This window comes from Suricata suricatta, chromosome 16 (genome assembly GCF_006229205.1).
Source record: "Suricata suricatta isolate VVHF042 chromosome 16, meerkat_22Aug2017_6uvM2_HiC, whole genome shotgun sequence".
Classification (NCBI taxonomy): domain Eukaryota; kingdom Metazoa; phylum Chordata; class Mammalia; order Carnivora; family Herpestidae; genus Suricata; species Suricata suricatta.
In genome coordinates this window covers 26,903,345-26,926,798 of record NC_043715.1, presented here as the reverse complement: position 1 = coordinate 26,926,798, position 23,454 = coordinate 26,903,345, and the positions used below count along the sequence as shown (strand labels likewise).

At 52.3% G+C, this 23,454-nt stretch overlaps 1 protein-coding gene and 2 long non-coding RNA genes across 5 annotated transcripts in view; 1 reads left to right on the top strand and 2 right to left on the bottom strand.

Moving 5' to 3' along the window:
• Positions 1-23,454, top strand: part of GNAO1 (G protein subunit alpha o1) — a 164,783-nt gene that overhangs the window by 115,561 nt on the left and 25,768 nt on the right. The window lies entirely within an intron of this gene.
• On the bottom strand, positions 1,982-7,092 carry LOC115279986. Its single transcript, XR_003903607.1, has 3 exons — positions 7,027-7,092; positions 3,531-3,666; positions 1,982-2,013 (listed from the first exon to the last, which is right to left on the bottom strand). It is a non-coding gene; the product is annotated as an uncharacterized LOC115279986 (long non-coding RNA).
• Positions 11,381-19,115, bottom strand: LOC115279985. Of its 2 annotated transcripts, none has more exons than XR_003903605.1 (3): positions 18,898-19,115; positions 11,582-11,677; positions 11,381-11,481 (listed from the first exon to the last, which is right to left on the bottom strand). It is a non-coding gene; the product is annotated as an uncharacterized LOC115279985 (long non-coding RNA). The 2 variants fall into 2 exon arrangements; XR_003903606.1 differs by lacking the exon at positions 18,898-19,115 and adding an exon at positions 17,170-17,297.

Sequence of the window (23,454 nt, the reverse complement as noted above, 5' to 3'; positions counted from 1 at the left end):
CCTATGTGCACCCCACATCTTCCAATCCCCTGGTACAATGCTTTTGGGCTCTTTCCCTGCCAAGTTCATTTGTTCAGGAAATGTTGACTGAGCCCTTTCTGTGTGCCCAGCTCCGTGGTAGATCCTGAATGCAAAAGGGAACCTGGCACAGGGGCTCGGGGTCCAGGGAGAGTACCAGAAACACATACCCTAGAAGGTGATGAGACCTACATTCAGTGTCACCCTCATGGGGTTGGGGGGAGCAGAGATCCTGCAACCCCAGACTCCACCGAGCCCCGGGTCGCTGCCTCACTTGCTTCTCAGGGGCTTTGCCCACCACTGGCCACCTGTGTTCTGTTCGCTCCTTGCTAAAGTCCTGACCTCAAATTCAGTCTTGTCTCCGGGGATGACCGAGACCTGTGGCCATCCCAGGCAGGCAGATCACTGGTCCCTCCTCCAGCCGGTGCTCTCGAGGTGTTCGTCACTTATTCAGTGCATCCAGGGAGATACTAATTTTCCACTAATGAAAATGTGTTTCTTTGATGTTCAAAATAAAGAGTATATGAGATGCACTGAACAGAAGCACATTTTTTAAAAATTAACATAAACTTTTTGGGAGCTGAGGTTTTCCTGTCCATCAACTGTAACAAGAGAAGATGGGCTCCTCACAGTTCCTGAGGGGAGAAGGAGCCCATGTGGCTCTAATTATGGAATTGGGCTCCAAAGTCGGTTTACAAGTTCCTTTTCTCTCCCTCTCTTTCATGTTGGCCAACATCCTCCGCTTTTCTGAAGTTCATGTTCTTTCTTCAGTTTTCATTTGCAGGACAGGTTTCCCCCACTACCCAAAAGCGGAGCATTCCTATGAAACCTTTTGTAAGCCAAAATGACGTAAAGCGAAGAGGCGATTACTGTTAATTTATACGGAAAAAATTTTGAGCGTCGCTAGACCCAAAAAATAACCTTAATTTTAGGCTTTGCCTTGGGACACATGCCTTGGGACACATCTTGCTAACGGATGTGCAGAGTAAATGAGATCAAGCACAGTGGCTCGGAGACCCAGTTCAAAGCCCTGGCGGCTTGCTGGCTTGCTGCTGAGCTGCTCGGGGCAGGAGCTCTGGGGAAGGAGCTGGGGGGCACTGCCTCTCGGTCGGCTCGGCTCGCCGCAGAAGAAGTGCTGAATGCTGGTTTTGCTTTTCGCCTCTTTTTTTTTTTCTTTTTGGTGAAAGTGAAAATCTTCTTTGGATTTTTTTCAGTTAGTGGTAATAGCTACTAGCGTAGGCCTCTCCTAAAAGAGAGGTGGCATAGGGGTGCCTGGGTGGCTCAGGTGGTTAAGCATCTGACGCTTGATTTGGGCTTAGGTCGGGATCTTAACAGGGAGTGAGTTTTGAGCTCCCCATGGGGCTCTGAGCTCACAGTGTGGAGCCTGATTGGGATTCTCTCTCTCTCTCTCTCTCTCTCTCTCTCTCTCTCTCTCTCTCCCTCTCCCTCTCTCTCTCTGCCCCTTCCCTTTGCACTCTCTCTCAACAAATAAGTAAATAAATAAATAAAAAGAGAGAGGTGACCTAACGCGAACTTTAAAAAATCAGAGGATACTTGCATTCCAAGCCAGTTTCTTCAGAGGAATATTAGAGGGTTTGAAATTGAGATAATAGAACTGCCCCCTTCACCCCTGCAAAGAGCCTCATACCATCAGGCATGACTCCGTTTCAGCATTTTACTGACCACCATCTTGGACTGGCCGAGAATTGGTGAGCTGGCCTGTCCTTGGACATGCGTTGCACACATACGTGGTTGCGTCCGTGTTCAGCTGGGCATCTGGGAGGGGCACTGCCTCCCCCATAACCTCACTTGTCCAGGTTTCCTGTTGAGGTGAGCAGAAACCTTGAGAGAGGGCTCTGGGTGGTCCCTTCTCTGCTTTCTTACCCCAGCTTCAGCTCGCTCTTGTGCTGCCGGGGCCTCCCAAGGACAAGGAGAGAGCACCTGCTCTCCATTTCAGCTTATGGCCTGGAATTCTTTCGTTCCACGGGCAGCACCCTGTGAATGAACGAAACAGTGAACGGAGCAGATGCAGGCCCCCTGCCCTCATGGAGCTCATAGTCTTGCTAAGAAGAGACATAGTCACGGAGGAAACAAACCTACCCAATTACACATTGCGATACATACTACTGAAGGAAAGGATGCTGGTGTGGGAACAAGATGCAGGTGCTTTAGATCGAGGGAGGGGAGTGGTCGGGGAGAGCTTTCTCTGGGACTTGGATTTAAACGGAGACTGGAAGACTAAGAGGGAGCCAGTCTTGGAGACTTGAGCTAGCAGGAGGAGGCATGCAAAGGCCCTGAGGCAGAAATGAGCTTGCTTGGGTATTGCCAAGCCCAGAAAGGGGGCAAGGTGGCTGGCAGGTGGTAAGTGAAGGCAAGCATGCCTCAGGATGAGGTTCAAGGGGAGGCGGGACCCAGACCCTGCACTGCTTTGCAGGTAGTTTGGAATGATGGAGAGAGAAAGCCCCTACTCCCAGCCCCAAGGAGAGCCAGTCTCAGAAGCTGTATTCATTTGCTAGGGCCGCCGCTATAGAGTCCTGAGGACAGCATACACAGCAGGGCTTCATTCTCTCACAGTTTTGGAGGCTGGTAGTCTGAGGCTATGGTGTCACAAGAGTTGGTCCCCTCAGAGGCTCTCTCATTGGCTTGGAGGTGTCTGTCCACTCTTGTGTCCTCACACAAGGTCTCCCCTCTGGGGGTGTCCTGATCTCCTTCTAAGGTCACCAGCCAGAATAGATGAGGGCCCAACATTTTGGGGCGCCTGGGTGGCTCAGTCCTTTGAGCTTCCAACTTCAGCTCAGACTGTGAACCCACGGTTCATGAGTTCAAGCCCCACATCGGGCTCTCTGCTGACAGCTCAGAGCCTGCTTCAGATCCTCTCTCCCTCCCTCTCTGCCTGCTCGTGTGCTTGTGTGTGCACGCTCTCTCTCTCTCTCTCTCTCTCTCTCTCTCTCTCTCTCTCAAAGATAAATAAACATTAAAAAAATTTTTTAAAACCTTATTTTAACTTAATTACCCCTTTAAAGACCCCCGCTTCCAGGGTCACCTGGGTGGCTCAGTCGGTTAAGCATTGACTTCAGCTCAGGTCATGATCTCACAGTCCGTGGGTTCGAGCCCCACGTCGGGCTCTGTGCTGACAGCTCAGAGCCTGGAGCCTGCTTCAGATTCTGTGTCTCCCTCTCTCTGACCCTCTTCTGCTCACTCTGTGTCTCTTAAAAATAAACATTTTTTAAATACCTAAAATAAAGAGCCTCCCTCCAAACACAGTCACATTCTGAGGTACTGGGTGGATAGGGCTTCAACATATAAATGTGGGGGGACACAGTCCAGCCCCTAACTGGGGCCTTCCCTGATGTCCCTTCAGGGCAGGTTGGGGTTGTGGATCACCATTTGTAAAATTCTCTCCGGACCCAGAGGAGACCCACCCTAAGCAGGCTGCCCCCCTCTTGGTTGAAAGTGATGATTGGCATGTTTAGGGGCAGCTCAGACTTGGTAACAAACTAAAACTTTCTTACCCACGATTAGTCAGAATCCTCGAAAGAGAGCTGGAAACCTCCCACGTGTCATTCAGTGGTATTAATGCAGGGTCCCCAGTGGCCCGCACTTTAGGGGCTGTCCTTCAACCATGCAGAGCAGGGCAGCCGGTAGAATCTGGGCAGGAAAGTGAGTGACAGGCTGAGCAGGGCCACCTGGTGAGCGCCTGGTGAACACTGCCGGTCCTGGGGACAGTGCTGGCCAGGCCACCGAGCCTCCAGGGTTTCCTCCCAGCCCCTAGCATAGCCCCCTGCCTTTGCCTGCGAGAGAGGCCTGGAAGGTGTTGTGCTGAATTAAATGGAGGAAGACCCCTCAACGGAACCTTCCCTAGATCTCTCAGATCAGTGAGTTTTCAGCCCCCAGGGGTGTCCAGCTGCTGGAGGACGGAAGTGTGTGCAGACGCACAGTTAGCCTCCGTTTGCACCCCACCCCCCAACCTTATCCTGAAGATAAAAATAACTACCAGAGGGGAAATGTCCTAGAGAAATTACCTTGAAATTTGGAAACCATGAAGCCTGGCTCCATCTAATTAAGATGACATTTTGCAAAGGGGGGTGTAGGGAGAGGCCTGGGTGGCATTTTAAATTGCAAGCTGATTGTGCAGCCTCTCTAATTTTGGTTCTGAGCAAAGTTTCCAATTGGAACAGAGGACCGACTTCAAAGGCATCGCCTACCGCTGGCCAGGCAAAGGGAGTGAAAAGAGCAGCATGGGGCCTCCAGGCACAATGTGGCGGGGACTGGAGTAAAGGCTTGGGCCACAGGGGGCTGCAGCCCTCGGGAGCCTGCTGTGCCTTTTAGGGGATCAGTGGACCCGCTCCTGGGAGGAGAGCTAATTGAAGCAGTGGCCTTGCCCTTGAAGAATGAGCTTTTGTCCTGCCTGGGCCATCTTGGGGGCACTTATTGGGCAGAGCTCTGGCCTGGGCTGGCCATAGGCATCACCCCACCCCAGCCTCCCCCTGTGCTATAGAAACAGGCCTGGTTCTTGGGTAATAGCCTTCCGGCATCCTCTTGGGGAGGGGCCACTCCCTCTTGTGGACTCCTCCCTGCCAGCCAGCCTCTGAGGCCCAAAAGGTGGAGAAGGCCCGCCCCCTCCCTGCCAGACTCCTGGAGGAGGCAACCCAGTCCCTTTCTACTCGGAAGGCAGCAGACGAGCCTCCAAGTTGGAGGTGCAGTGACCAGGTGGCCCAGAAAGACACCTGAAGTGCAAGATACTGTCCTGCTCTCTAGAGAGAGCAGCTCCAGGTGTGATGAGCGAGCTACCCTCAGAAGCTCCTTCGTGTCCTTCCTCTTGTCCACCCCGTGTTAGCTCACAAAGACGGCTCAAGCAGGCGGATTTACTGTCGCCATAATTATTGCACACACTCCCCATGCAGGCACCTGCACCCACACACCATGCTCTAAGCAAAGAGCTTGTGTCCCCAGACCCTGGGTTCTCACAAACCATGGGAGGACAGCGTGGGCATGGAGAACACCACCATTAATACTCAAGGAAACTAAGTCACAGAGCGTTGAGATGATGTACCCAACACCCTTGGAGGCCATATCCTTGCATTCTGTGCACATCTGGTGTGACCTTTGTGCCACTAACCCCTACCTTCTTCCCCTGGATTGCCCCACCCACTTGGCTCCTGGTCACCCACAGAGGATTCCTCCCCATTCCTTCCTTCTGTTCCCCATCTCCCTCTCCACAAGTCTTTACCCAGTTCCTCCCAACGGAAGGGAGGCAGGGTGGCAAGGTGACTGAGGAGCAACAGGTAGAATGAATTCTAGTAGGTAATGGACAGGTGGCCTTGGTTCCATCACTTGTGAGCCACTGAGGGCTGGGGTGTGATTAAATGCTTGCTTGGCAATAGATTAAAGTGACATAGCCTAGGGGGGGTGCCTGCATGGCTCAGTCAGTTGGGCGTCCGATGTCAGCTCAGGTCATGATCTCACAGCTTGTGAGTTTGAGCCCCACGTCAGGCTCTGTGCTGACAGTTCAGAGCCTGGAGCCTGCTTCAGATTCTGTGTCTCCCTCTCTCTCTCTCTGCCCCTCCCCTGCTCACACTGTGTCTCTCTTTCTCCTTCAAAAATAAATAAACATTAAAAAAATTAAAATATAAAATAAAGTGACAGAGCCTAGAGGCCAGGAGCCGGGGTGTTCTGGGTGCCTGCTGTCATCCATGCCAGAGAGGCAGGGCTGACCTTGGAGGGGAAGGGTCAGAGTTCAGGCCTTTCTGGGGGCAAACGACAGTTCTTGGGAATCAGTTGGCTGCAGGGACAGAGGAGAGGAAGAGAGCAGAGCTGACAATGGAGTGTCCAGCTTCTGTAACCAGAAGCACAGAATTACCATTGCAAAGAAGCCACGTGTCCCCAGAGAGTGGCGCAGGCATCACTGGGGGCTCACAGATGACCCGCCCATTTGTACAGACCAACATCTTTTAAGTGCTTTTGTGTGTTTTAGTGTATATTAGAAAAACTATTATCCAGACCTCTGATTCCATTGATATTATTATTTAAGATAAACTGATTATTTAAAATGAGTCCATTTTGCTGCTTTGGCAGAAATCACAAGACGGAGACGGGAAGGGAGGTGGTGTTGCAGACTGTGGCACAGGAACGCTGGCACAGGGGAGAAGGTGGGATGGACCTGGAACGGGCTAAGCTGAGCGGAGGGGCCAGTGAGCGAGAGGTCAGGTGGGGTCCCTCGGCAGCCCCCTGCACAGAGGTGACGTCCTGCCCAGGGAGAAGGTGACTTCTGAAAGCAAGAAGGGGCTTAAGGACTGAGCCCTGGGGAACTTACATGTTGGGTGGTGGGATAAGGGCCCACAAGGACACAGTGGACTGATGTGACCTGGAAGACAGGACACGGCCCAGGAAGCAGCATCCATGGGGCCCGGCACCCAGAGATAGAAGGGAGCAGACAGCAGCTGGTGACGGGAAGGGCACTGAGAGCCTGGCGGGAGGTGGGCAGGGAGGAAGCACGGAGGACAGTGGCTTGCAGGAGGAAACAGTGCTGGGGACAGACTCAGGATGGGAGGCCAGAGCATGAGTGTAGGTGGAAGCAAGAGGAAGAACAGAAGGGAGGTGCAGGGCGGGGTCGGGACAGAAGGTCAACAGAGATGGAGTCGGGATCAGACCCCTAATCCCCACCTGTTTTCAGCAGGTCAAGTCTAATGTGGAACAAAGCCCACAGTGACCATCCTTTTAGGGGTTTTGCTGAAGTTTATTTGGTGGCTGGGTGAGGCCTTAGAGGTTTGGGAGGGGACAGTCCTGGGTTTGGAGTCGGTAGCTCCTAGGAAGGGGTCGTTCTCTGCCCGCCCCCCATCTGCACACAGAGAGAAGAGTTGTACCCCTCCCCCTGCTTGGGGGACAGCCCACCTCACGGCAGGGCGAGCGCCCACTTAGCCACAAGGCTGCTGGGGACAGGTGGGCAGGACAGATGTCCCTCACTCCTTCCTTCCGACTTCCCTGCTGGCCTTGGTGCTGGGCACTTACCTTCACACTGCCTTTTAAGAGGACATTGGCAGCTAGGAGACCAGAAGTCTCCATGACAACACAGACAGCTCCTTCGCAGGCCAGAGCCCCCGTTCTTCTGCCTCTGTGTCCAAGCAATTTGGGATCACCGTCTCAGCAAAGTTGAGGCCTCAAGGTGGCTGCTTGGAGGGGAGGTGCACGGTGGGGGGTGGGGGGTTGATCAGTCAGGACAGACTCACTGTTGCCCTCCCCCCACTCAAGTCAAGGAAGGCACAGGAGCCCTTCCGGTGAGAATGTCAGACGCCCCTTGGGAACTGCAGCCACCAGTGGACTCATTCCCTTACCCCTTGAAACCAAACCCAGGAAGCCAGGGAGGGAGGTGAGGACAGAGCAGGAAATAGGAGGTCTGTGGCAGATGAAGCCAGGGGCCTGTGGCAAGCCACCCCCCCATCCTGTGCTGACTGCCCGCCCCCCTCCCCCCCTCCACCACCAGCAAGCAGTGTACGCTCCCAGTGAGTCTGGGTGGTTCTCCGGGTTTCACAGAACACGAGGCCCTGCTGGTGGGACAAGGATCAAGGCTGTGCGAATGAGGCGGTGAAGTGGTTATTCCCAGCCCCGCTGCCCAGGGGCTGAAGCGGAAGTCATTGCTCCCAGGCTTGCTCCTTCTGCTCTGAGAACCTGAGGACACACTGGCCATGTGCCTGCCTGCTGCCGCCTGCTGCAGGCCGGGGCTTCCCAGGTGGAGGACATGGGCATATTTCAGCTAGCACCATGGGGGCACATGTTGATTTTTATCTCAGCAGCTATTAACTTACTTTACTGCATGTTAGAAAAAGATTTAAAAAAAAAACCCTAAGCTATCAAATATCTTTTTGCAAATGTTGTTAGTGAAACTAAATGTCCTTTCTCTTAAAATACATTTAAGTAGATGCAAGTCTAAAGAAAAAACTATTGGGGCACCTGGGTGGCTCAGTCGGTTAAGCTTCCGGCATCGGCTCAGGTCATGATCTCACATTCGTGGGTTCAAGCCTCGCATCGGGCCTGTGCTGACAGCTCAGAGCCTGAAACCTGCTTCGGATTCCATTTCTCCCTCTCTCTCTGCCCCTCCCCTGCTCATGCTGTCTCTCTCTGTCTCTCAAAAATAAAAACATTAAAAAAAAAATTTTTTTAAAAAGAAAGAAAAAACTATTAAGTCAACCAGAGTGCAGGTGGTATCCAAACACGGCCATATTGTAGCATGACTTATTGAGCACCTACTGTGCGCCCTGCAGTGCTCTGCAGATACAGTGGTGGACAAACGTTCTACCGGCGGCAGGTGCACGAGTGGCTGAGGCTTGGGAGGCATGGCCGTGAGGCACATCCTCCTGTGTTCAGAGGACTGGATTCTTTGATAGAATAGAAAACTGGCCTTCACTGAGAGGGGAGTCCAGCTCTTGTCCAGAAGCCGGGAGAGGAGGAACGCCAGCAGGACGCATAGATAAGGGCACCCGTGGCCCCTGCAGCAAACATCGCCAGTGCCTCACGGTTCACGCGCAGCAGAAGGTGATTTCTTGCTCTGAGAGTGTAGGGCAGGTGCTGCGGGTGGGTGGCTCTCCTCCACACGGTGATTCATGGACCAGTGCCTTCCACCTTCCCTCTCCCACCACCCAGGACTTTGTCATCGTGTACACTGAGGCGCCACGTTTGCATCTTAGGAGGCTTGGTCCACAAGTGGAGCACTTCACAGTCACACCCCATCACCTCCAGCTCAGCGACAGGGCAGGTGGTGGCCTACAGAAGGGTCTGGAATGCAGGGGCCGCGAGAGGGCTGAAACCCAGCCTGCCTTCCCCTTGCCAGGCCGTGTAGCTCAAGGGAAAGGACTCCTTTCTTTCTAACACCTGGAAAGGTGCTGTGTGGACTGGCTTCTATCCTGGCCGAGGCTGGGGGAGAGGACATGGGAAAGGAGAGAGTGGAGACAGAGGGACAAAGAAAAACCAGAGCGGCCTTCGTGGGGAGAGGAACCTGAGCCCAGGGAGGCACCAGGCGGCTCCTTTGTAGTTTCAGAGAGCAAAGGCTGCCCTGAGTCTGTGCACACCACTGCCCGGGTGGGGAGGAGGGTCCACTGCCCAGCGAGCCATGTGCCGCTCTTCCTCAGTGCAGGGCAAGGCTGAGCCTCAGGCACGGAGGCCTCTGTCCACCCTCCCATGCCCAGGTCTGTGCAGCTAGGGCCTCATCCTCACCCCGTGCCCGTGGGCACTCAGGGTCACTGTGAGGGAGATGATGAGGATGGCGGGGGCGAAGTGGGAGGGCAGGCCAGGCACCCTGGTCCCAGGCCTCGGAGAAAGCTGCCGAGGTGATAGTGCCCAGGCTGGAGCAGCTCCCACCCACCAGATCCTGGGCTGCAGGCAGACCCCACGGGTGCAGTTCTCCATCCCTGCCTCCTGCTGACCTAACATGAGAGGCCCCCAGAGCCTCCACTCGGTTCCAAGCCGCCCCCTGCCCTGCACTCCTGTCTCGGGGCCAGGCACTGGGAGTCTGGGGAGCCGGCGGCGGCCCGGTCCCATCATGCCTTCCACTGCCTGCCGCGCCCGGCGTGGCCCGTGGGACCCTGCCCGGCCCAGCTGCTGCACAGCCACGGGGCCACTCTGCCTCAGCGGTGTTTGGTTGACAAGAACATTTGTCACCCTTGTTTTTTACACCTGTCACCATCCCACCTGCCTCACATAAACAGTGCCAGCATCAACACACTAACACTGGGTCCCCAGAGTGGGCCCCAGCCAGGGTCCCCGGGAGCTCCGTCCCCTTAGCAGCTGGGCTGGGGAAGCTGTAGTGGCAGCTGGAATGTCTCAGGTGCCAGCTTTCCCAGACCCTGGCCTCAAGGAGAAACCAGAAGACCAGGGTTCCAGCCCGGTGCTGCCCCCAGGTCCCCCCCACTCCGCCCCAAGCCTGAGATGGGAAGCAGTGCCGTGTGGTAACTATGGGAGTGAGCTCTGGAGCCAGACAGCTGGAATTCACATCCCCGCTGTGCCACCTGCTAGCTGAGTGACCTTGGGCAGCCTCCTGACCCACCTGACCTTTGGTTTCTCTGGTTATTGAAGGGTGACATGGTAATGCTTGGAACATTAGATGAGATGAAGAGCGCAGGACGGGCTCACTGAATACTAGCTACTGTCATTATGACTTAGGGCTCCTCCTCGACAGCCAGACTTCTGAGCACGTGTGTCCATGTTCCCAGCTCCAGGGCTCCCAGTAGACACAGTAGTGGCCTGGACCTGCTGGCCCTCTGGACCCGGTAGGTCTGGCCTGCCCTGGGCCCTCCCCCCAGAGCTTCCTCCTCAGCCCCAACCCCGGCCGCCTCTACCACCACCAGCCTTGGGCAAAAACCCGCAATTCTTGTTTTTCAGTCACTTGTCAGCTGGCCCTTACGCGTGCTCATGGCTGCAGGGTCCTGAGAGACCATGTGCCCAGGGCCCCTTCCGAGCGGAAGTGACTGTCACCCTTCTGTGCAGCAAGATGGTGTCAGTGGGGAGATGAGATGGTGAACAGGGCCACCCACTTACTGATGTGGGCTCGCCAAGTCGGGGCGTGATTCCTTCCTCTGTTTCAGCCGGAGAAGCTCAAGAAGAAAGTCTCGGGCCGGCGCTAATACCTCCTTAATATGTCTGAACTCTCCCCCTTGTCAACTAAGAGACACCAGGACCCTGGTAGAATGTAGCATCAGTGTCTGCGCTCTTTGTACTTATTCCTGTGGGTATCTTCTATTTAAAATACTTCACAAAGGTTTTCCATGTACCACCATAAGGGTATGAAGTTTCTGAAGTACAAAGATGTATTTAAGAAAATTAAGAAGTGATACTTATCAGGTGAAACTGGGCTTTCGCAAAAGTTATAAAGATGTTAGGGGATGATGCTTGAGGAAGAATGAGCTGGTCTACTGGTTCTCAAACTTTGGGGTTTTAGAACCCCTTTAAACTCTTAAAAATTATTCCGGATCCCAATAAACTTTTTATGTAGGTTACAGCTATCAATTTTTATTGCATTAGAAATTAAAACCACAAAAATGTTAAATATGCATTCATCTAAAAGTAGCTATGAAACAGAGGACCATGGGGAGGGGAAGGGTGAAAAAGTGTTAGGGAGAGGGAGGGAGGCAAATCATTAAAGACTCTTAAATACTGAGAACAAACTGAGGGCTGAAGGGGGAGGGGGAAAGAGAAGGGGGGGTGGTGATGGAGGAGGGCACTTGTGGGGAAGAGCACTGGGTGTTGTATGGAAACCAACTTGACAATAAACTATAAATTTTAAAAAAGTAGCTATGGTAAACCTACTACACATTAGTATAAATAACTTTATGAAAAATTATTTTAGTTTCTAAAATGTTTCCAGTAAGAAGAATGTCATTGTTTTACATTTTTGCAAATCTCTTTAATGGCTGGAGAATAGACAGCTTGATCCTCATACGTGCTTCTGCATTCAGTCTGTTGTGATGCGTTGTCCTGGTTGAAGAATAGGAATAAAATTTGGCCCCCCATAAATGCGTAGTTGGAAAGGGAATATTTTACTCGCCTTTTCGAATAATTTTTCTTTGAAACTCACCCAAACTAGATGAGTGGTAGTTCCTTAAAGGATGGTTGCAGTCTGCGGTGTCATGTTAAAATCCACCGGTCTCCTCAACAAATGGTGCTGGACCAACTGGGATGCCACATGCAAAAAAAAAAAATAATAATAATCTAGGGGCGCCTGAGTGGCTCAGTCAGCTAATTGTCCGACTTCAGCTCAGGTCATGATCTCACGGTTCATGGGTTTGAGTCCTGAGTCGGGCTCTGTGCTGACAGCTCAGAGCCTGGAACCTACTTCGGATTCTGTCTCTGTCTCTCCCTGCCCCTCCCCCACTCACACTCTGTCTCTCTCTCAAAAATAAACAAACATTAAAAGTTTTTTAGAAAATGAATCTAGACACAGGCTTTACGCTTTTCACAGCCAGTTCAAAATGGATCATACACAGGCCTAAATGTAAAAAGCGAAACTATAAAACTCCAGAGGGAACATAGGAGCAAATCGAGATGACCTCAAGCATGACAATGACTCTTAGGTACGACACTAAAGTCAAGATCCATGAAAGAAGTAGATAAACTGTTCTTCGTAGAAATTTAAAACTGTTCCATGAAGGCCACTGTCAAGAGAATAAGAAGAGAAGTCATGGGCCAGGACATAATATTTGCAAAAAGCATGTTTAATAGAAGATAGGAATCCAAAATATACAAAGAACTCTCAAAACTCAACAATAAGAGAACAAACACCCTGATTTAAAAATGGGCCGAAAACCCTAAGACACATCACGGAAGAAGATCTACAGATTGCGAATAAGGGTATGAAAAGATGTCCACAACATACGTTGTCAGGGAAATGCAAATTACAATAACAAGCTGCCACCCCACACCTAGTAGAGTGGCCAAAATCCAGAACACTGGCCACTCCAGATACTGGCAAGGACCTGGGCAACAGGCCTCTCATTCATGGCTGTGGGGAAACACAAAATGGTACCACACTTTGGAAGACTGTTTGGCAGGAGTGAAACGTACTCCTGCCTCAGGATCCAGCAAATCACGGTCTTTCATATTTACTCAAAAGATGTGAAAACTGGTGTCCACGCAGAAACCTGCACTCAGGTGCTCACAGCGGCTTTATTCATAATTGCCAAAACGTGGAAGGAACCAAGATGTCCTTCAGTAGGCGAATAGATAAACTGGTACGTACACACGATAGTATCTGACCCACACTAAAAAAAGCTGAGCTATCGAGCCACACCATGACACGGAGGAACTTTAAATGCATATTACTAAGTGAAAAAAGCCAGTCTGAAAAGGTTGCATATTATATAACTCTAACTATATGATATTCTAGAAAAGGCAAAACTATGGGGACAGTAAAAAGAGAAGTGTTGACAGGGGTGTGACGAGGGGAAAGGATGAATAGGCAGAACATGGAGGGTGTTCAGGGTGGCGGAAGTACTCTGTATGATACCGTAATTACGGATACATGACATTGTCAATCTGTCCAAACCCACTTACTGTGTATGACAGCAAGTGTGGATCCCAAGGTTAACTATAGACTTTGGGTGATCACGGTGCATTAATGTAGGTTCATCCTTGGTAATAAATGGAGTATCTGATGAGGAATGTGCCAAGTACGGGAGGCTGGGCATGCGTGGGGGCAGGGAGTCTACGGGAAGTTTCTACCTTCCTCTCAGTTTTGTTATCAACCTCAAACTGCTCTTTAAAACACAAAGTCCTTTTTAAACATCCATCAATCTACATTGCACTTTGAATGGGTCTCTTGCCCAAGCATGATTCTTAACACCATTTTGGTCATCTGGAAAATATTAGTTCACAGTACGCAGATCTTCCAAATGTTAACACATTTCAGCCTACAATATTAAAAACAATGTTTATTAACGTCGGCACCGATCTCATCAGAAAGATCTTTAGGTATTGGGAAGCTTTCAAGCTCATAATGATAAACACAAGTTTTCCAAAATTCTTTCACCTGAAAGTTGGATTTTTTTTCAGTGTGGTGACAGATATGTTAGTTGCTTTCCTGGAAACAATTGGCTCGGCTGTCTCATTTTTAGAAAATGTCTTCCAGAGACCAAATCCGAATTACCATCGTTTGTCAGGCATTCTTGTAAGTAAAAGTGGTGTCCCGTGAAAAAGGGGGCTATTTTGGCTGGAGGCTCCGTCTTATAAGTGCGTTTCCTCCAGAAAGCCATCATCCTTTGGTTTGCTGAAGTGTCATATGCACACTTCCCATTTTATCACACAGAATATGAAAAAGATGTGTACTCGGGGTAGAAATTTTTCTTAATTCATAATTTTTACTACTTCATCAAGGACATTCTTTTTTTTCCAAATTGTTACTTAAATTCTAGTTACCATATAGTGTAATATTGTTTTCAGGAGTAGAAGTGAGTGATGCATCACTTACATATAATAACACCCAGGGCTCATCACAAGTGCCCTCCTTACTGCCCAGCACCCATCTAACCCATCCCCCACCCACCTCCCTCCATCAACCCTCAGTTTGTTCCTCATCGTAAAAGGTCTCTTATGGTTTGTTTTCCTCTCTCTTTTCTCCCTTCTTCATATGTTCATTTTAAGAATTTTGTTTCTTAAATTCCACATGAGTGAAATCATATGGTATTTGTCTTTCTCTGCCTGACTTTTTTCACTTAGCATAACACACTCTAGTTCCATCCAAATCATTGCAAATAGCAAGATTTAATTCCTTTTGATAGCTGAGTAGTATTCCATTGTCTATATCTACCACGCCTTTATTCATTCATCAGTTGATGGACATTTGGGCTCTTTCCATAGGTTGACTGTTCTTGATAATGCTGTTATAAACATTGAGGTACATGTATCCCTTCGAATCAGTGTGCAACTGCTGGGTCATAGGACAGTTCTATTTTTAACTCTTTGAAGAACCTCCATCCTGTTTTCCAGAGTGGCCACACCAGTTTGCATTCCCACCAGCAGTGGAAGGGCTCCCCTTTCTCCACATGCTCGTCAACATCCATTACTTCCCAAGTTGTTAATTTTAACTATTCTGCCCGGTGTGAGTTGGTATCTCAGTGTGGTTTTGATTTGTATTTCCCTGATGATGAGTGACGTTGAGCATCTTTTCATGTGTCTGTTAGCCATCTGGATGTCTTCTTTGGAAAGCTGTCTATTCATGTCTTCTGCCCATTTCTTAATTGGATTAGTTGTTTTTTGGGTGTTGAGTTGGATAAGTTCTTTATAGATTTTGGATAGTAACCCTTTATCAGATATGTCATTTGCAAAAATCTCCTCCCATTCTGTCAATTGTCTTTTAGTTTTCTTGATGGTTTCCTTCACTGCGCAGAAGCTTTTTACCTTGATGAGGTCCCAGTAGTTCGTTTTTGCTTTTGTTTTTGCCTCTGGTGGTGACGTGTCTAGTAAGAAGTTCCTACGGCTGAGGTCAAAGAGGTCGTTGCCTGTGTTCTTCTCTAGGATTGTGACGGTTTCCTGTCTCACACTTATGTTTTTCATCCATTTTGAATTTATTTTTGCGAATGGTGTAAGGATGTGGTCCAGGTTCATTCTTCTGCAGGTCACTGTCCAGATTTCCCAACACCATTTGTTGAGGAGACCGTCTTTTTTCCCATTGCATAGTCTTTCCTGCTCTGTCGAGGATTAGTTGACCATACAGTATGGGAAGGACATTCTGTAATTCACCACGTGAATGCATGGGGGTAAAGAACATAATGGCAGCGAGTATCGTTTGGTGTCCCTGCTTCCTGATAAGGAGCTAGTGGTTTTGTCTCCTATTGATTTTGCTCCATCTGTGCCAGCAGTCAGCACTGTTAGCAAGGCGCATAGCATCCTAGTATTGTCATGAAAGTAGTTTTGACCTTGTGGAACCACCGCAAGGGTCTCAGAGACCCCCAGAGGTGCAGAGCACCCTTTGAGAACCATTCCTGTACCCAACCCCTTCCTTATGCACTTAGGGAACCCTCAGACCATGAGAGGAGATGAGGCTTGCCCAGGGTCCCAGAGCCAGTTGAAGGCGGGGCCAAGCCTTCTGATGCCGTGTCCCTGAGATCCTGAAAGGAGGGTGACCCACTCCTTTTTGGACAGAAGCAGTATCTGATCACATCAGTGGATGGTGACAGGGCTAATACCTCCAGGGAGGGGGCGAGGAGACAGGAAGGGGTGTTAATGAATAAGCCTGACTAGAGGCACCCGTCAGCCAAACCTGCCCTCCTCCGGCCTTGCCTGTCTCCCCCACCCCCCACCCCTGCCATGTGTGTGGTGACCTGACTTCCATCTTCCTCTCCCATAATTGTGTAGCTAAGCTCTCCCAGCCGAGGCAGCTCTAATTAAACTATTCACTATCGTCGCTTCGTCACTTCGTGTTCTGAAGAGATGAAGTTGGCCATTATCACTTTTCTCTCCCTTTGACTGAGCTCTGTGTGGGTAATTTTATTCTGCCCTTGTTCATTTCTTAGAAATTTAGCCTCTCCAATTTTAGTTCTTTTCTCCTATCTTGGAACATTGTGCTCAGGAGAAAGGCGGCAGAGGGTGAGGGTATTGCAGATTCGGAAATTTCTGTCCCGTTCACCTTAAAGTTTATGTTTGACTGAACAGTGCCTGCTTGGTGGCTCAGCTGTCCCCTGCACTCCTGTCTAGGAGAGACTCCCAGGAGGGACGGACTGGCAGGTCTGGACCCACCAAAGACAGAAAGGCACTAATAGAGAGTGGCGCTACATAAGGCTGTCCCTAAGTGGGTGATGACCGGAGCTATGGCCCAGCGTGATTCTCCACGTCATCCTCGGGGATCTGAGGTGGTCAGAAGCCTTGGTGACATAAACATACTATTGTCCCCTGAGGACCTGGGCATCCCCCTGACTCTTCCAGTCACCTGCATGGCACACCCATCTGCGCTCGGGCAGGCCTGCACTGTCTGGGGTGCCAGGCTCCGCCCCAGGCCCTCACCCGACTCTGCTCCAGCCTCAGCGCTGTCCTGCCCAGCTGCGGGCTGACTCCTGCCCTTTACCCAGCCTGGCACTGGACATCCTGCCGGGGCGGCCTTGGGAGACACACAAAATGAAACAGCTTCATGTGAGCCTGGCAGAGTTGGGGGCGGGCACTGGAAGCCCGGGGCACAACGCTAAGGTCCCTGCAGAGGAGCCAAGGGCCAGGGAAGCACAGAGAGAGTGAGTGTCCCAGGCCCCACACACAGGGAACATCAGCATGTGCTCTGTGGGACTGTCAGAGCTGCCCCACCATGGGCCCTAGGCGCCTCCACGGAGGTGACCCGTTCACGCCTAAACAGCTGTTCAGGACAGAAGCCCCACCAAGATGGAGTCTGTGTGGAAGCCCTAAGGTGGCTGTTTTCAGTTTAACGTCTAAGCGTTACACGGACCTCCAAGCCCCACCATTGTCCTCAGGCCCTGCCAATGGCAGTGGGGGAGCATCTGACACCCTCTAGGACCCTTTGATTAGGATCTCTGCCCTCCCCCCTTTAATTTCCGGCCCAAAGAAGACCAGTCTTTGAACTGTGCCCTACTTTCTGGGCATCGCTGACCCCCTGGCTGCCGTGACATACCCCTCCCACACACCCCCACCCACACAGTTTCTCCATAAGGCCCAGCCCCGACTCACTGGCTGCCAGGAAGCATTCCGTTGATGTGTCCGATACCCCCACTGGACTGCAGGCTTGGGCGGGGCGGGGGCCAGGTCCTGCTGGCGGACGGGTCCCCAGCTCCCGGCCCTGGGCTCAGCCTGGGAAGACACTCGGCCAGCGTGTGGTGAAGAGACGCTCCCTGGAGTAGCACCGGCTCCCTTCTCCTAACTTGGGCCAGGGCCAGGCTTAGGAAACCACACCAATTGCAGGGGTTAACAGATGGTTTCTGAGTGGAAACTTCTAGATGTCGAATGTTGGAACCAGTGAAAGGGTCTCCGAGGACTTGGGCCACTGTCACCCTCACAGGCCCTGGTGCTTGAAGATACACAGTAAGCCAGAGGGAAGAACTGCTTCTAAATAATTGTAAGATCCAAAGGTTTTGAGGCTGGAAAGAGTGTGATCCTTCAGAAAACTCAAGCCTTCTCCACATTCGCAGGAGGCAGCCTGGGCCCCAAACAGAGAAGGTTCCCAGCAGGGCCTGGGACAAATCCCTGAAGATTCCAGGCCCCTGACAAAGACGGGGGCCCTGGGCAGAGGGAGGAAGAGTCAAGGGGGCAGTTCCCCCCTGATGTGTTTGGGGTACCATCTACCAGGCTGAGGAGATTCAGGCAGTTCATTTTTTTTTTAATGTTTATTTACTTTTGAGAGAGACTGTGTGCGCATGCATGCATGTACAAGCTCGGGGAGGGACAGAGACTGAGGGGGACAGAGGATCCAAAGCCGGCCCTGTGCTGATGGTGCGGAGTCCAGTGCGGGGCTCGAACTCAACAAAACCATGAGATCATGACCTGAGCCAAAGTTGGATGCTTAACCAACTGAGCCACCCAGGCGCCCCCAGCGGTATATTCTTTTTATGCTAAATGTGAAAGTTCTTAAGGCCGAGACTACACTCATTAGTGAGTGTTCAATGGATAAATGGGTGAATGGGTGGGTAGCTAGGTAGATCAAGGAGGGTGAAGGGCACGGGGGCAGCAGTGAGTAATTAAGGGACAGACAGGCGCTGTTGAAGGGTAGAAGGGAGGCAAGGGGCCGGGTGGGTGGATGTGGACATGAGTGAATGGATGAAGAGGGTAGATGTCATAACGGGTGGATGGGTGGGTGGATGGATGATGGTTGATGGGTAGGCATCCCAGATAGGTAGTATAGGGATGGATGGATGGGCAAATTTGAAAGGAGGCAAGACTGGAAACCATCAAATCCTTGGTTCTGCACATCTTTCTGGGGAACCAGTAGGGTTCCCTTCCCTGGGGCAGGTGGTAGACCTATGTCATGCCCCAGAGACCCTGTGAACTGACAGCATGCTGTAGGCACCGGCCTTACTAAGACCTTCAGCCCAAGTGAAGAAAGAGCCCTAAGGATGCCGGCCCCCACCCACCAAATGCCTGTAGTGCCCCAACTGTCACCACTAAAACACCTCACAAATGTCTACGCGGCCCCTGGGTGGATCCACTTCACTCAGAGTCACAATGAGGGAGCCACCTGCCAGCCCCGGGCCAGGAAAGCAAGCCCCACCCCCTGCACCCTGCAGGGAGCGGCCCCTCTTGCCACCGCAGCCCCCACTGTCCCCTGGCCCCCGCTGCAGGGAGGAAGGGAGGGCTCTCCCCTGTGTGAGAGAGAGAGAGCATGACTGCCAAGCTGCCCCAGGTGCACGGGCCTGTGTGGAGTGGGCGGCCGGTTACTGAGTGTCCACAAGGCCCCCCACGCACCATTCTCCGCCAGCTGGGATTGCAGTGCGGTCACCAGGCCTCCACCAACTGGGGCCTCTGTGCCTCTTCCCCTTGAGAAACAGGGTCGGTAGCCCTGAGGAAGACAGCGACGCCCACTGCTCCTGGCCCTGCCCTGACCCGTCTTTTGCGCGCTCCCGGCGGTCTGCCCTTGTTCCCACTCCGGTTGGCCTGTGTGCTCCTGCCCCCTGGCGGGGGCCGGGACAACTGCAGCGCGCGGGGCGGGGTCAGGTGGAGGCTTATCCCTGCAATTTAAGGGAGTACTGCGTGTATGTGCGCGTGCGCATGCACACGCATGTGCTCACACCTCGCTTGGCCCAGAAGATGGGAGATGGAGCAAAACTCTGAAAGATCCAAAGCAGCTCCTCAAACGGAAGGGGTTATTATTATAATTACTGTGATTATTGTTATCAAGAGGATCGTGCTTGCCTGAAAAGTCTTGTACAAAAAGCAGGCTTATTTTATGTCAGCTTGCTGTTTATGTCTGAGGGACTTCATCTTTGCTTATAATAACTAGCATTTGCAGGGCTCTTTGTGTTGCAAAGCTGTGTCCCATCCTCAGCCCGGTTCATCTGCACGGACAGCCCTGGGAGGTAGGAACTAATCAGGGAGCGGAGGCTCGGAGAGGTTCCACAGGCGGTCCAAGGTCGCGGGGCTAGAAAGCTGCAGAGCCAGGACGTGAACCTGGGTCACCTCACTGAAAAGAACTATTCTCTCCCCCACCACATCCTTTGCGTCCCATCGCCTGCGAGGGAAGAGGCTTTTATTGTGCCTTTGCTGCAAGCCTTTTTGGCACTGTTTACTGAAAAGTGCACACTGCCCTGAAGAGAAGGGAAAGGTTTTGAAGAACCAAGTATTAGACTCAAGTGCAGGTAACCGCCCCGGTTCCGGCCGATGAGTGCACGTGCGCACTGGCAAGCCCCTGGCAGCGCCTGGCGGTGAATGGAAGTGTGCGGTGTTCATTCGGTGGCTGGGCTGGGCTGACGCCAGCTTACCGTGGTCAGCGCTCACCGCCACCCCCCACCCCTCCCGGCGCTGTGCCACGCACCAGCCACCTCTCGGCAGGGGTGAGCACGAGATGCCAAGGTAGAGAAGTCAGTGCAGGGAGCTGTCTTCGGGCCTGGCAGCTAGGAGCCCTCCCCGCTCCTTGTCGTATAGGTCCCGGCTCCTGCAATGAGCTGGGGACTGCAGACGGCTCTCTGGAAGTAGAGTTCCCCCCACTCCTGGACCCCAGTCAGGAGTCCCACTGATGACACTGACAGTGCCCGGATTGCCCCTTGGGTCTCAGGTGCTGCTTCCCAAGCACCCACGTGGCCGGTCGCCACCAGCACAGGTCCTTGTCACGGGAGGCCCCTGTGTACTATCAGTTTAGGGCCAGAGCCACCCCACCACCGCCCTGGCACCCTGCTCCCCAGCAATGGCCCGGGGCAGCCCGCCTCTGGGAAGTACCCTGTGCTGAGTTTCCCAGCCCACCCGGTGATGGAGGCATCCCCTGGACCCTGTCTCCACATGCGCCTCCCTCCCTCTCCCTGCCTACTCCCTTTCTCCAAGATGCTCACGGATACAGTTTTCCAAGGGGGTTCTCCAGAGTTATGGGGGCCCCAGCAGTGCATCACCTCCACCTAGAGCAGCTTCAGGCCACTTATATATCAGCATGATGAGCAAGATACCATGGTAATGCTATTTTTAAATCACTGATGTGGAGGGGCGCCTGGGTGGCTCAGTCAGTTGAGCGTCTGACTTTTGATTTCAGCTCAGGTCATGATCCCAGGGTCATGGGGTTGCGCCCTGTGTCTGGCTCCACACCGAGTGTAGGGCCTGCTTGAGATTCTCTCTCTCTCTCTCTCTCTCTCTCTCTCTCCCTCCCACTTCTCTCTTCCCCTCTACCCATCTACCCCACTCGTGCTCTCTCTGAAAAAAAAAAAAAAAAGAATCTCTCAGACACCCTCTGCTCTCCAGAGCCTCCTGATCCTAAGGCGAGAGGAAAGGTACCTTACCCACATTCGCGCTCTGAACGCACCATCAGGCCATGCCCCGGAACGTTCCACCCCGTTACGCACGCATCGCCAGAGCAGGCAGGTTGGCCTCCTGGGCTCTCCGCGGCCCCCCAGCAGTGTCGGCGGAGAGACCGTGCACCGCCCACCCCTCCGTTTCATCCCTGTGCTCGTGCCCTCCGTTTGCTCACACGACAGCTCTGTGAAGAATATGATGGTTCCGTAATCCCCGTTTCTCGGGTGAGGACATTGAGCCTCACTCACAAAGATTAAAGCCCAGATGGGCTCCGGAGCCTGTGGCCAAAGCCCCCAGAAGGCCGCCTGGAGCAGGGCTGAGAGAGCGGGCAGCCGCAGAGGACAAGCTTTTCCGGCGTGGGGGGCACGAGCACTGGCCGCTGCACCAGGGCAGTCCGAGCGTGTGCCTTCCTCAGAAGTCGGCTCCGCGTTCTCCACTGAGTATGACTCTGGGGGTCCGGCCTGCTGAGTCTGTGTTAGTCCCCGTGTGTCGTGTGTCATACTTCCTATTGCCTAGACAGCCAGGCATGCTGTGGCAAGTGGTGACAGCGCTATGGGGACTGTAGCAGAGGCAGAGGTGCTGGAAAACATCCCTGCTGCTGGCCCAGGAGGAGACCTGGATGGGAAGGTCGGGCCCAGTGTGAGCGCTGTCCCCTGGGCCCCCGAATACAGGCAGACAAACGGAGAAGAGCCTCCTCTGACTCTATTGATTGCCGTTGAGCTTGGCACCCACAGGGCTAGGCCCAGCCTCGCACCCGCCATCCCCCAGAGCAAATTGGCAAGGCCCCTCCTCCCCTTCCAAGCCTGACCCTTCATACCCTTCCTTCCTACCCATTTCCTTCCCTTTCGTTCAGGGGCTGGGCTGGGACCAGTGAGTCCTCAGCTCGGGCCTCAGGTCCAAGTAAAGAGGCTCTTGATGAGAAGCTGGTAGGGAAGGTTGACCTTGGCTCCAGGCTGTCCTACTTACTAGCTGAATGGTCTTGGGCATGTTTTCTCACCTCAGAGCCTTTGTCTCTCCATCTGCCAAATGGGATGGTGACCTGTAGGGTTATTGTGATGATTAAATTAGGTATAAATATTGACGAAATCAACCAGATGAGAAGCATCAGGGAACAGAGGATGGAGTGAGAAATTGGGGCCGTGCCTGATAAAATGCCAAGGGCCCATTCGTCCCACAAATGTCACTAAGCAACAGCTATGTACAAAGCACGGTGTGAGACCTGGGGTACTGTGAAAAATCAGGAAACTTCCTGCCCTGAGGGACAGGCACGTCTGACACCAGCTGTGGGGACAGACTGCCTGGGGGCATCGAGGACCGCTGTCCTGAGGAAGTGACATTTGAGATGGGGAAGAGCCCAGGCACTGGTCATCTGGGCCACAGAGCACCGTGTGGTGGGATGACCCTGGTTTATTTGCTCGGCAGAAAGGAGGGCTGTGTGTTTGGAGCCCCGAGAAAGAGGAAAGTTGGGAGGAGATTGGAGCAGAGGGGTGGGCGGGGGCTTGGAGGTCAAGGTAATGAGTGTGGAATTGAGGCCTGATGAGAGCCTGCTGCAAGAGTCTAAACAGCGAGAGTTATTGTACCCATTGAGTTAGGTTTGACTGTGAATATCTGATCCCTGAAAAATAATGACTTCAATAATATATTTATTTTAAAATAAAAAACGAAACATTATCAAAGTTAAATTAAAAAACAAACAAGTTATCAAGGACCTAGGCTGTTTTCATATCACTGTTCTACTGTTCCTAGGGTATAGACTTTGTCTTCACCATCCAAGTTGGCTGCTAGAGCTCCAGCCATCACATCCAAGTTCCAGCTTCAGGAAGGAGGAAGTGAGAGAAAAGGGTACAACTTTCCTTTAAAAAAGGCATTCTTAGGGGTGCCCTGGTGGCTCAGTCAGCTGAGCAACCATCTCTTGATTTTGGCTCAGGTCATGATCCCAGGGCCCTGGGATCAAGCCCCATGTTGGGCTCTCGGCTGAGCCCAGAGCCTACTTGGGATTCTGTCTCTCTCACCCTCTGTCCCTCTTCCCCATTCGCTCACTTTCTCTCTCTCTAAAATAATACATACACACACACATACATACATAGGGCACTCTCCTTTGGTGTATGTCTCATTGGGTAGAACTTGTCACTTGGTCACACCGAGCTGCCCGCGAAGTTAGGAAACGCAGTCTTTTACTTGGATGTCAGTGTGCTCGGTTCTCTTTCTTTTAATCTTTTATTGGTATATTTTTTATTTATTTTTGAGAGACAGAGAGAGAGTGTGAGCAGGGGAGGATCAGAGAAAGAGGGAGACACAGAATCTGAAGCAGGCTCCAGGCTCTGAGCTGTCAGCACAGAGCCTGATGCGGGGCTCGAACCCACAAACTGCGAGATCATGACCTGAGCCGAAGCCAGACACTTAACTGACTGAGCCACCCAGGCGCCCCTCGGTTGTCTTTCTAACAGGAGACGATGTCAGGAGGAGATGAACAGCCTCCTGCTGACTGCCGTGTGAGGAGCAGACCAGAGAGGAGAGGGAGGCAGGGAG